Source organism: Vipera berus (assembly GCF_964194415.1).
Source record: "Vipera berus genome assembly, chromosome: Z".
In the NCBI taxonomy this organism is placed as follows: domain Eukaryota; kingdom Metazoa; phylum Chordata; class Lepidosauria; order Squamata; family Viperidae; genus Vipera; species Vipera berus.
In genome coordinates this window covers 74,542,363-74,555,150 of record NC_138205.1, presented here as the reverse complement: position 1 = coordinate 74,555,150, position 12,788 = coordinate 74,542,363, and positions in this window count along the sequence as shown.

Here is a 12,788-nt window from a genome sequence, read left to right as displayed (position 1 = left end):
TTAGTACATTTTCCCAACTGGTCATCTTCCAAATGACCAAGCTTGCCAAAAATTCTAACAGTTTTAGTTCAGGAGATCTAGAGGATACCATACTGAGAAAAGCAATTAAAATTAAATATTAGATTTCTGCCTCATGCATAAAAGTAATGTTTACTTGATTTCATAATTCTTATCTTATTTTCAGTGAATGACTTAATATTATCCCCAAATAAATAATCAGGTTAATCAACATGTTATCATTAATCAAATAAATACAAGCTATCCAAAAAGTCTTGCACAAAGACTTTTAGAAAATCCTTATATTTGTATGCAAATTAGTTATGTTTTTGCAAATAGTATCTCCAAATAATAGTTAATTTAATATTTTAGAAAGAATCCATGCCGAGAAAGGATAGCATATTAGTATACAAACATGAGTTCCATGATAGTTCATGGTCAAAATATCCCATAGCAGTGTGGCCTTGTTTGTGACTAAAACCATTTAACTAACTAACTAAATACACTAGATGTAATGAACAGTATTGGGCTGAGAGTACAAGATGACAGTTTAACTAGGACATATCAAAAAAGCAAAGCATAATTTCCTATTAAGTCTTAAAGCCCCTAAAATATAGGCTTAGCCAGCTTTTACTAACCAGACGTATTTTTGTTTTTCACAAAAAATGCAAGTCCCTGTTTTGTATTTTATGTTGTGGAGCTAAATTTCTTCCTGGACAGAAAAAGAATTATTATGGAATACAATCATAGTAAGAACAAAGTATTCTCATCTAGCATGTTCCTTTCCATTACTAAACAATATTTATTACTAAAGTAAATTACAAGTTTTCATTTCATATCGATAGTATGTGCGGATCTTTAACCAGGGAAATAAACACTGCCAAATTTTAGTTTTTCATTTTTCTTCTGAAACAGCTGCAGTTGAAAGAACTATAACAGACGTAAATAAATCCCTTATTAGCACAGCCTAACAACCAGCTCCTATCAGGAGACAATCACCATGTTCCTATTAACACTGCACAAATGTGGACAGTATGAATCATTCACATGCTTTTCTCTTGGGCTTACTTTTTCCACAGTGTTTCTTTATTTTGGGCAGCTCAGATTTCCCATGTTTTTGTTGATATCAGGTTACTATGACAGCGTTTTTTAATGTTCATTAAACCATATAACTTATTGTAGAATAAAAGCAAACATTCAAAATTATATCTTAACAGCAGCTCTGTAGTGCCTTTGAACATCGTTCACATATGCATGTCACCTGACAATGAAGAGAGCATAGATATACTTTCACTCATGCATACAATAGACTAAAATTGGCTCATTGCTTTTCATCTGCACCAAACTACAATACTGGCTGAGTTGCTGTGGCACAAATTTTCTAATGGCCCCAGTCAAACTTTATTATATTCTGGAAGGGAACTGAATGACATTTGACTGAATTACAAAGTTGTTAATGGCTGACAACAAGGATCAGGGATTAAAGAAAAGGAATTAAGAATGTGTGAAAATTGGAGAAAAGCGGGAAGTCACAAGACAAAGTATGATAGAGTAGGCAGAAAGCTCAAACACTAGAACTTTAGGAAACAGAAATTTTAAAGTGGATGCAATGAAGCACATACATGGAATTGAAGGATCCAACTGAAAGGGGACAGGCCCTACTCCCCCACCTTTTTCTTTCAGTGAGAAGACAATTAAGGAATTTCAATGAATTTTTATCAGATGCCAATCAAATTCACTTTTCCAGCTCTGAGCCTGTTGTGCATTCTCTTGCAATTTACATTTGTTTGTTGCATTTAGTGTATGTAAGCAGTTCCCTTCTAAATGACATAGCCTCATTCAAAAGTACCAAACAAGCTTTTTTCCCCTGAACACTAACTCAGAATAACTCTCAATTTCAGTAGCTTCAGACTAATTCTACATGTCATACCCAGTGCTTTTTTTGTAAAAGAAAAAGGTGCCGGAACTCACACGTGTCATACAACCCGCCTTGCCTACTCTACAAGGTTCCATCCAAAAAAGGTGCCGGAACTCCGTTCTGAGCGTTCTATGAGGGAAAAAGCCCTGGTCATACCTACTTATAATGTAATGTATATGTATACCTAGAATACAGATTTAAGAAAAGGACTTATAAAATATACCAGCAAACTGTCTCTTTCTATCAGATGACAGATAATAGTCTGAATGTAGCTGATCACCCTCTCATAAACTTCAGTTTGTTTACTGGCACCACTCCATAATGTCTTCTGCATTATTAACTTGTCATGTGGTTTCTTATCAGTGTGTCCTCTTCCAAACAATTAAACATTCTGTGAATGTTGTCTAGTGGGTATTTGGAAGCAGGAGGTGAAATGAGAGGGTTCAAACATTGCTTTATTGTAGTAACAGGAACAGAACTGAGAACAGAGGCTTCTAGGCAGCTACTTATATGGTTGGCCACTAGGTGGTGCCCAATAGGTTTGAAGGAACCTATTCCCACCCCAGAGCCAACCAATGATCATCCTGGAGACTGCATGTCTGGGCAGCCAGCGACCGTTACACAGACCCCCTGATTAAGCAATCTCAAACAGCATTCAAAGACACTTGAAAACAGTTCAAGTCAAAGGCCCAATACATTATACCCCTCCCTCCTAGAATATACAAACATTATTAAGCTTGTTTGAGAATAAAGTACAAACATTATTAAAATTATTTGAGAATAAAGTCTTGTAAATATGGTGGTGGTCTGCACGACCTTGCAGATCGCCTGGGGGATCCAGGTAATTCCCAGTCTACCACTTTGCCCACCGGGCTGGGTAGACCAGGACTCATGGGTTCACGAGAGTTGGATTGACTCAAGTCCCTTTGGCTGGCCATTCCAGGTTGGCCCAGACCAAAGTCCAATGAAGAAGCAGAGTTGTTGTGGCCCCAACCCCCGCGCCTGTCCTAACTGAGGAAGAGGACTCTGAGGATGATGGGGAGGAACTGGCAAGGCTTCCCTCTCCGGGGCCCTCCTCTCTGGCAAGGCCTCAAGGCCTCCATCTCCATCTGAAGGCCGAGAGGAGCAACCTGGGAGTAGCCAGGCTGGGAGCCAGGCTGGGACGGAGCTCGAGCAGCTGCAGCAAATACAGTCTAGTGAAGATGACTCATGGCTAGACCCTCGAGAAAGACGCAGGGCCAAGCATTTGCAGCAACGTAGGTTGAGTAGGACGGCCAGGGAGTAGCTGAGTCATTCGGCCACACCCAATAAGGTACAAAAGGGGGTGTGGCTGCTCTCAGAACTTTGTGACGAACTATAGTCTAAACAACTTCTGGACACATCTTTGGAACTCTGCTTCTTGTTTGAAACCCTGGTCTGAATTCTTGGCAACGCTTCTGTACATCTGCTTCTGTACTGTTTGTTTGGACGTTATCTCATTCCATCTGACGTTTGAGGTAACGAGCCTATTTTGCTGCCAAGGCCTTATCAGAAGGCAATTAACTAAAGCCTGTAGAATTAACTCTTGCTAGTCATGCCTGCTTGTCTGTTTGTTTGTACTCTGGGAGGGGGGAACAGAACAAGAGTTAGTACAGCGGCTGCCTTGATCGAGTTGACTTTCCCCATTAGGGGACCCATGTTGCACTCCTGGGCTTTGCCCATCTACGATCACCTTCTCATTGTACTTACTGGTGGAGTCCTCAGAGCATGTGAACTGCCCTGCTTAGCTGCCAATTTCTGGCTCTAGGAACAGACCCATCGTGAGGTCCTTTGTGGCCTTTCTGTGAACCGCTTCCACAGCTGATCAATATGGCGGCAAACGACTTGCCCCCCCATCCCAAGCCACCTCATACAAGAGAGGACCTGAAACTTTCACAATTTTACCCAGCACCCACAAGTTCCCATGCCCATAGTTCCAGACCCATATCCCATCACCCACTTGCAACCTCCTTGGAGGCTTTGGGTGAGAGGTGTCTGCTGCCACCAGGTCTGGATGCAATCTGTCCAGTTTCGTAATGAGCCTTTTTCCCCAGTGAAGCTCTGCTGGGCCCTTGCCTGTTGTTGTGCAAGGCGTAGTGTGCTGGCAAAGCAAGAAATCAGCCAGCCTATGGTGCCAATCTCCAGTCATTATGCACTTGAGTGACTCCTTTGTAGTGCACACCATACATTCGGCCTGCCTGTTAGTCAAGGGGTGAAAGGCAGCCAATGTAGCATGCCTTATGAGGTTAGTCCTCAAGAAGGCTTGAAATTCTGCCACTGTGAACTGGGCCCCATTATCGGAGACTATGACGTCCAGTAGCCCTTGTGTGGCGAAAAGCTTTCTAAGCACCTGGATGGTCCTAGCAGTAGTCATATTTGCAATAGGAATTACTTCCAGCCATTTAGAGTGGCTGTCGACCACTATCAAGAATAGCTGTCCCTGAAAGGGCCTAGCGAAGTTGATGTGAATCCTTGACCACGGTGTATGAGTTTCCTCCCATCTGTGGACAGGAGCATGTGACATTTCTGGTCTGGACTGTCAACACGTGTAACACCCGTGTACATGGGCCTCAATAGCCTTATCTAACCCTGGCCACTATAAGTAGCTTCGTGCCAATGCCTTCATCCAGACTTTGCCCGGATGTTCCTCATGAAGAGATTGAAGTACATGATTCCTTAATGAACTGGGGACAATAACCCTGCTCCCCCATAGAATGCAACCCTTATGAGCTGAAAGCTTGTGTCTACGTGTGAAGTAGCTCTGGAACTCAGGTCCAGGACTATTTTCAAGCCACCCTGTGTGAATATAAGACAATGCTCTACTTAAAACCTTGTCTGCGGCAGTTTCTTCAGCCACATCCCCAGCATGGAGGGTAAACTCAGGCAAATCCTGAATCGAGAAAATACGAGCTACTGGAGCTGGATCTGGTTCTATCTGTGGCAATGGCAACATGCTAAGGCCGTCTGCATGGCCCATGTCTTTGCTGGGTTTGTGAACCAGCCTGTAGCTGTAGGCTGACATGAAAATGGACCATCTTAACATGCTAGGGGACAGTATTTGAGACATCTGCCTATTTGTAGTAAATAAGCCCGAACAGTAGCTTATGGTTAGTGAAGACCGTGAATTCCCTGCCATACAAGTAATCATGGAATTTCTTCACCCCAGCCACATGGCCAAGGCTTCTTTGTCAATTTGAGTGTAATTGCGTTCAGCTGAGGACAATGTCCTTGAGTAATAGGCAATTGGGACTTGAGTCCCAACACTTGCCAAATGGCTTAAAACAGCCCCCACCCCATTAGGGGAATGCGTCACACACAATGCATACAGGCAATGACTCTTTAAAGTGAGTGAGCACTGAATTGGAGGACAATAGTGATTTTACTGCCTTAAAGCTGTTTTCGTGAACCTTGGTCCACTTCCATGGGGTGTTTTTGTTTAAGAGCCGGTGTAATGGCTCTGCCACTGTGGCCTTGTTAGGAAGGAACCCATGGTAAAAATTAAGGAGACCCAGGAATACTTGAAGCTCTCCTTTTGACCTGGGGCTAGGTGCCAGCTGAATGGCCTTCAGCTTGGACTCAGAAGGGTGGATGCCTTCAGCATCAATATGGAAACCCATGAACTCAGTCGAAGAAACCCCAATGTTACACTTATTCCTTTTTAATTTAAGGCCTGCTTTGCGAAACCATGGAAGGATGGCTTTGAGCCTCCTTGCAAGCACCTCAGTGGACTCACCGGCGATGAGCACATCGTCAAAATAGTGGCAAACCCCAGAATGCCCTTGAGCATACGCTCCATAACTCCTTGAAAAATCCCAGGGGCTACGCTAACTCCAAATTGGAGGCATTTGACTTTAAAAGCCCCCCGTGTGTAAAAATGGTTTGTGCAGCTGCTGTGGCCTTATCCATAGGTAACTGCTGATAGGCCTGTGACAAATCTAATTTAGCAAACACGGGGCCCCCTTGCAGCGATGCCAAAATGTGGCTAACGACTGGCACCAGGTATGCGTGCTTCTTAAGTGCCCTATTTATGGTGCACTTGTAGTCAGTGCAAATTCTGACCTCCCCATTGGCCTTAAGTGGTGTGACAATTGGGATTCCCATTCACCCCCATCTATAGGCTGTAGTACCCCCTAGTTAACTAGCTTGTCCAGCTCTGCATCGATTTTATGCTTAAGCGCAAATGGCACTCTGCGAGGTTTGATCCTAATAGGCATTATGGCAGGATCAAGTTTAAAGGCTATCAAAAGGCCCTTGTACTCTCCCAGGCTTGTGTCAAAAACGTCCTCGAACTTCTCACATACTGACGCCACGTTCGCCACTTATGTCCAGTGGATTCCGGTGACTTGGATTCCCAGAGCATCAAACCAATCAAGCCCTATTAAGCTTGTTCTCTGGCCCCCCACCACAATCACATCCAGGGCCCCTGAAAACCCCTTGTACTTGATGGCCAAACTGACCTCACCTTTGACAGTGACTCCGGAGTTTTGGAAGTCAGTCAGGATGATGTCGGATGGCCTAAGCTTGGCCCACTTCTTGCTGCGGTTGCAGATGAAACAGAAGGTTTCAAGGGAAATGATGGACACAGCTGAACCAGTGTCCAGTTCCATCCTGCAAGGAACGCCTTGCAGCTCAACTTGAAGTCGCAGTTTGGGCTTAAGGGGCCAGTGAGCTCCCATGCAGCAAACACTCTGACGGCTGGAGTAAAACCCTACACTAAGCTGCCCCGGGGCCCCGGTACCTCTCCTGATCAGAACGTCCGATTGGTGGTCTTTCTGGCAACCTCTACAGACTGATGTGATGTGGCTGGTTTTCCCACAGGCCTGACATGTGTCTGTCCGGAACCTGCAGTCCACTCGTTGGTGGTGGCCACCACAGCCCTGACACTGAGGAAAGGAAACTGCCTTGTAAGGAGTCTTGGGTTCTTTTTCATAGTACCTTTGGATCTTGTCAACTTCATGGTCAAAGTCAACATCTTCTGTGAGTTTGGCATCCTCATAGTAGATGGCTTCCTCGTGCTGAGAGCTTTTGGTAGGCCGCATGGCTTTTACAGCCCCGGCGGCAGCTTCGTCTGCCATGATTTCTTTTAAGGCTTCCTGGAGTGAGAGAGTCTCTTTTGCAGTTTCTGTTATAACTCTCTGCTCCGAAGTCCACAGACGAGTCGGTCTCGAAGCCTTTCTTCTAAGTCCGAAAATTGGCACAGGTGCGAAGCTTGTCTCAACACCACAATGAATTCTGTTGCCGTCTCTCCGGGTTGTTGAACTCGTTGTTCAAAGGCATGCCTCCATGCTATCACCGACAATTTGGGCTGGAAATGGTCATCGAGCCGTTTCTTCAGGTCTGCGCCGGTGCGACCAAGTTCTCTGCAATATCGAATGTTGCAGGCCCACAGACACAGAGAAGTGTTGCAGCCTTCAGGCCATCTTCGGCGACTTGGATGGCGCGGAGATAATTTTCGACCCTCAAGATGTAGGATGCCCATCTCTCTGGGTGAGTAATATCAAACTCCTCAAGCTTTCTGACCTTTGCCATCTTTGGGAAGTCTTCGCAGCTTGGGCCTTTCGTTGCCTCATCCTGCTTCTTCTGTAGGCCTTGGGACCGGTCCGCAGGGTGGGTGGTCGCTAGCGTGGGCTTGCTAGGCTGACCAAGGGGGGGGGGAAAAACACATTCCCTGCCAGGGACTTTACTGGCCTCACCCCCTAGTGACTTTCAGCTCTTCTGAAGAAGCAAGATCCCACCTTCATCGCCAGTGTTGTGTAGTGGGTTCTTGGAAGCAGGAGGCGAAACTAGAGGGTTCAAACAGGAACATTGCTTTATTGTAGTAACAGGAACAGAACTGAGAACAGAGGCTTCTACGTAGCTACTTATACGGTTGGCCACTAGGCGGTGCCCAATAGGTTTGAAGGAACCTATTCCCACCCCAGAGCCAACCAATGATCGTCCTGGAGACTGCATGGCTGGGCAGCCAGTGACCGTTACACAGACCCCCTCATTAAGCAATCTCAAACAGCATTCAAAGACACATGAAAACAGTTCAAGTCAAAGGCCAATACATTACAGTGAACTTCCCCCTTACTCAGAAACAGAGAACCCATCAGCATCTTCAACTGTTTAATCCGGTTAGGATGTCTAATCACTATCTCTAAATCAGGGATGTCAAATTCAATTTCATTGAGGGCCACATCAGCATTATGGTTGTCCTCAAAGGGTCAGTTGCTGTCCCCTTCTCTCCCTCAGGCTTGCCCCACAGAAGCGTCTCCTATTCCCTCAGGCTTGCCCCACCAACATATCTCTTCCCTATCGCCTTCTTTCCTCAGTCACTCCTCCTCCTTCTCACCAAAACCCCTCCTTTTATATCCTCTCCTACCCCATGAGTTCACTCACTGCCTGGCTGGCCTTTTCACATAGCGCTCATCAGCTGGAGCTGTGTCCACTGATTCTGGGGTCTCCGCCAAGCCCCGGCAGCCCCATAGCTCCAGCTGACCCCAAAGACCTGAGGCCACCGGAAACCCTGATCAGCTGGGGACATGCGTGCTGATCCTGAGGTCTAAGCAGAGCCCCAGCAACACCGCAGCTCCAGCTGACTCCCCCAGGCATCTCTGGTGGTGCTGCCGCCGCTTCAGCTCACCCCCTCCCATTACTCAATCATCTCCTTCTACTAGTCTGCTTGCAGGCCAGATCTAAGTACATCACTGGCTGGATCTGGCCCACAGGCCTCGAGTTTTACATGTCTGCTCTAGGTCATTTAGATCAGCAGGCTTTGTTCAAATGGCTTCAAGGTAGTATTTGAATACTGTTAGCTGTCCACTATCACCTTCATGACCAAGCTTTTCCTTCCCAGAATTCTCTCTGATGTAAAGGCTTCTTTGCCAACTCTGCTTCCTTCCAAATACTTGTGAGCAATGGGTATACCAAATGGTTTACTCATTAGCAAGTAGTGGTTATTTGGGTGAATCCATACATAACAGGCTGTATCCACGTTCTTTATCCTATTAAACCAAATTAAATATAGTAACTTTTATTGAAAAAAATGTTAAAACACATTTTTCCTACTAAAAACCCAGCATACACAAATAAAACATCAAGTGAAACTATAATTTTAGGCCAGAAACCACTAGTTAGGAAATATTAGCCATATATTGGGGGGGGCAATGAAGATCAGAAGTAAATCTGTACTTTTCCACTGGCTCAAAGTATTTGATCAGCTGCTTTGTAATTCCCAATGCATCTGATATGTGCAGTTGCTTGGTAACTTGTGAAGTGCTACTGCACATATATTATGCACACATAGAGAAACAATTATTAGATGATAATGATCAGATAATGAAATTATTCACCAAGTATTTATTAGAAGTTCCATTGCATTTAGTTTCCTTAGTTTTTATTATAATTTGTCACCTTTTAGGGTGGAATGAAAATTTAAATCTTATTATTGTAATTTTAATATATGTGCATATTTTATGAGGTCCTTACTTTAAAAAAATAAAGAAAAATGTAATAAATTTTGCAGAAATCAAAGTTGATAATTAGTTGCCAATTACTTATTTAATGATTTGGGGAAATAATTATTTTTTAAAATGTCTGCTTGAAATCATATTCAACTGAAACCAATGAGATTTACCCCCAAATAACTACAGCAACTACTATGCCAGTTCTTTGATTAAAACATGCTGTTTTGGTAGTTCTCTTTTTAAAATATTCTGATGTAGTTCTCTATCTGAGCTAATTTCAACATAACCACTTGAAAAATTAATTTAGCAAAAATGGAAACCATAGCAAAAAAAATATGTGATCATATACTAATGTGCAAAACTGATATTTAATATAAAATCCAAAAGTTAGAATTTTCCTAATAACAATATGACTGTTTACTGCATGTCTTTTACATATTGACCTAATTTAATAAAAATACTATTGGTATATGTCTTCCAATTTGCACAAATTTCCATTTTTTCATGTGAGACTTACCAAGACTTCATTTGCATAATAATGAAAGTAAAGAAAGCATAAAAGGAAGAATAGAACAAGTATAAAAAATATTACTTTCATAATGTAACTTGTTTCACAGAATGTTTCATATAGGATTTAAAACATGTTTTCATTTTTACAAGATAAAAACTGCTATTTCCATCCCATATTTATTCCCCATCCAAGCTATTTTCTGCATTTACAATTACTGCTTTAAATAAAGGAGCCTCCCTCTAGTGGGCACTTAGAATAAATTTCACACACAGGAAGTCCTTGTTAAACAACTAGAATTGGAACCAACTTGATTGTTACATGAAATGGTCGCTAAATGAAACTGATTGTGCTTATGATCTTACTTCCGTCTTCCTTATAGACTGTTGTAATTGTGAAGTGGTAAATGAGTCACTAAATGAAGATTTACTTTACATTTAATACTAATCCATATAGCTTGAAACATTATTTAAATACTGCAGTGAAGTTCATGTATTTTTTTAAAATAATTCCAAACTACACTGCAGTTTAGTCTTATATATAAACCCAGCCAATGTACCGGTATATTAAATTACACTTCTCTCTTCCAATATGTCACATTCTACCTGTGACATAAATTGGTTCCCAGAAAGGAAAAACATAAAAAATCTCTTTGCATTGATGAAAGTTTTCTCGCATTATTTTGGATCCAAGCAGTTATTAAAACAAGGTTTTCTATTGTATTTTAATCTTTTGCCCCTCAAAACAGGGTGCCATTTCAGAATAGTCTAACTTATAAAAACTATAACAAGTATAAATTATTTATTTCCTGAAAGTGGCTTTTCCTCACAATACAGTTAGACATTTTCCATTATAGATGGTAAGATAAATACACCAGAGTCTGACAATATATATGAACTAATTCTTCCAAAAAATTCTCCAATAAGTTGCTGCTTAGCTGTTAACTGAGCTTAGAGTAGTACCGCTGTTATGGAGATGAAGCGAGTAAGAGGAATTCCCATGAACATGTGACATCCTCCCCTTGGAGGGATGTTCAGAGAATTACTAGGCGTGAAACAAATACACACATGAAAATTTGATAACAAAAATGTATGCCCATGTCGAAGTTACAATAAAAGTGCCAATATCTTAATTAGTAAGGCTGTGCAGCACTTTGGATACGAAAGAGAGCAGGTGCCTTAGAGCAGGGATCCCCAACCCTCGGACCGTAGCCCACTACTGGGCCACAGAACCAGTGGGTGGGGAAGCACACATGCGCGAAGCTCCATTTGTGCAATGGAGCTGTGAGTGTCATTTATATGGAACCATCCCCTCTCTCCCCCTGCTGGCCCACAAAGCCGGAAAGGTTGGGTAACGCTGCTTTAGAGTATGTATGGGTGCTCAAAAGCATCTATCAGCAGCTCCTTAAAGCAACTGCATCTTTTCCCAGGATCATGCAGATACAGCACATTCTCTGGAAAATGAAGACCACCCGGAGGCTCCAGCTGGTGCAGAATGCGGCTGCGCGGGTTGTGATGGGAGTATCCCGATACTCCCATATTACACCCCTCCTGCATGAGCTGCATTGGTTACCGGTTGCCCTCCGAGTGAAATTTAAGGTGCTGGTTCTTACCTATAAAGCCCTACATGGCTTAGGCCCAGCATATTTGCAGGACCGTCTGCTGCCAGGAACGACTTCCCATCGCCCGGTGCGCTCACACAGGGAGGGCCTCCTCAGGGTGCTGTCGGCCAGACAATGTCGGCTGGCGACCCCCAGGGGGAGGGCCTTCTCTGTGGGAGCACCAGCCCTGTGGAATCAGCTTCCGCTTGAGCTCCGGATGGCCCCGGATCTCCGATCCTTTCGTCACGACATCAAAACATTTATTTTCCATCAGGCTGACCTGGACTGACGATAGGGGTTTTTTTTAAAAAAAATGTTTTTAATATTTTATCACTGGGGCTTGTTAGTTTAATCTTTTTTTTAACATTTGTATTATTGTGTTTTATTGTTGTTAGCTACCCTGAGTCCTTCGGCATATAAGTCCTAAAAATAAATAAATAAATCTAAATAATTCCTAATTAACAATCTGTACATGCCCCGTGTACTGCAAAACAATATTTTCTTTTGAAATTTGAAAGGCCGAACATCCCTATTACATTCTTTTTTTTAACTGAAGCAAGTGCTTTAGATCTTAACAACTCCCGTCAGTAGCCATTTAAAGTTATGATGGTACTGAAAAACTACATTTATGACAAGTCCTTCTACTCATGACCATCAGTGTCTACAGTCATTTGATCACCATTTGAATGCTTCACAACCAGCACCCAACAAGTAAAGTCATTGGAGAAACTGGCTGTAAAAATGCCCATGATGTTTTGCTTAGTGACCCACAACTTAACAACCAACTTGGAAGCAATGTGTTAAAGTCACATGTCAACTTAGCAATCCCATCATTTAAAAACAGAGTTGCCAGTCCCAACTATGGTTGCTAAGTGAGGATTACCTGATCAGTCTTCTCGGGCAGGGCTTTTCAAACTTTTCACCCATTGTACCACTTTTAGGATAAGGCAATATCCGAGTACCACCAGTCACCCAGCAAGGTGTCAAAAACGTGACCAAAAAAGAGGAAAAAAATGATAAAAGTACAGGTAGTCCTTGAGTTACAACAATTCGCTTAGTGACTGTTCAAAGTTACGATGGCACTGAAAAAAGTGACTTATGATCATTTTTCACACTTATGACGGTTACAGCATCCCCAGGGTCATGTGATTTACATTCAGATGCTTGGCAAATGATTCATATTTATGATGGTCACATTGTTCCAGGTCATGTTATCGCCTTTTGCAACCTTCTGACAAGCAGTTAGTGGGGAAACCAGATTCACTTAACAACCATGTTACTAATTTAATTTCTCTCTCC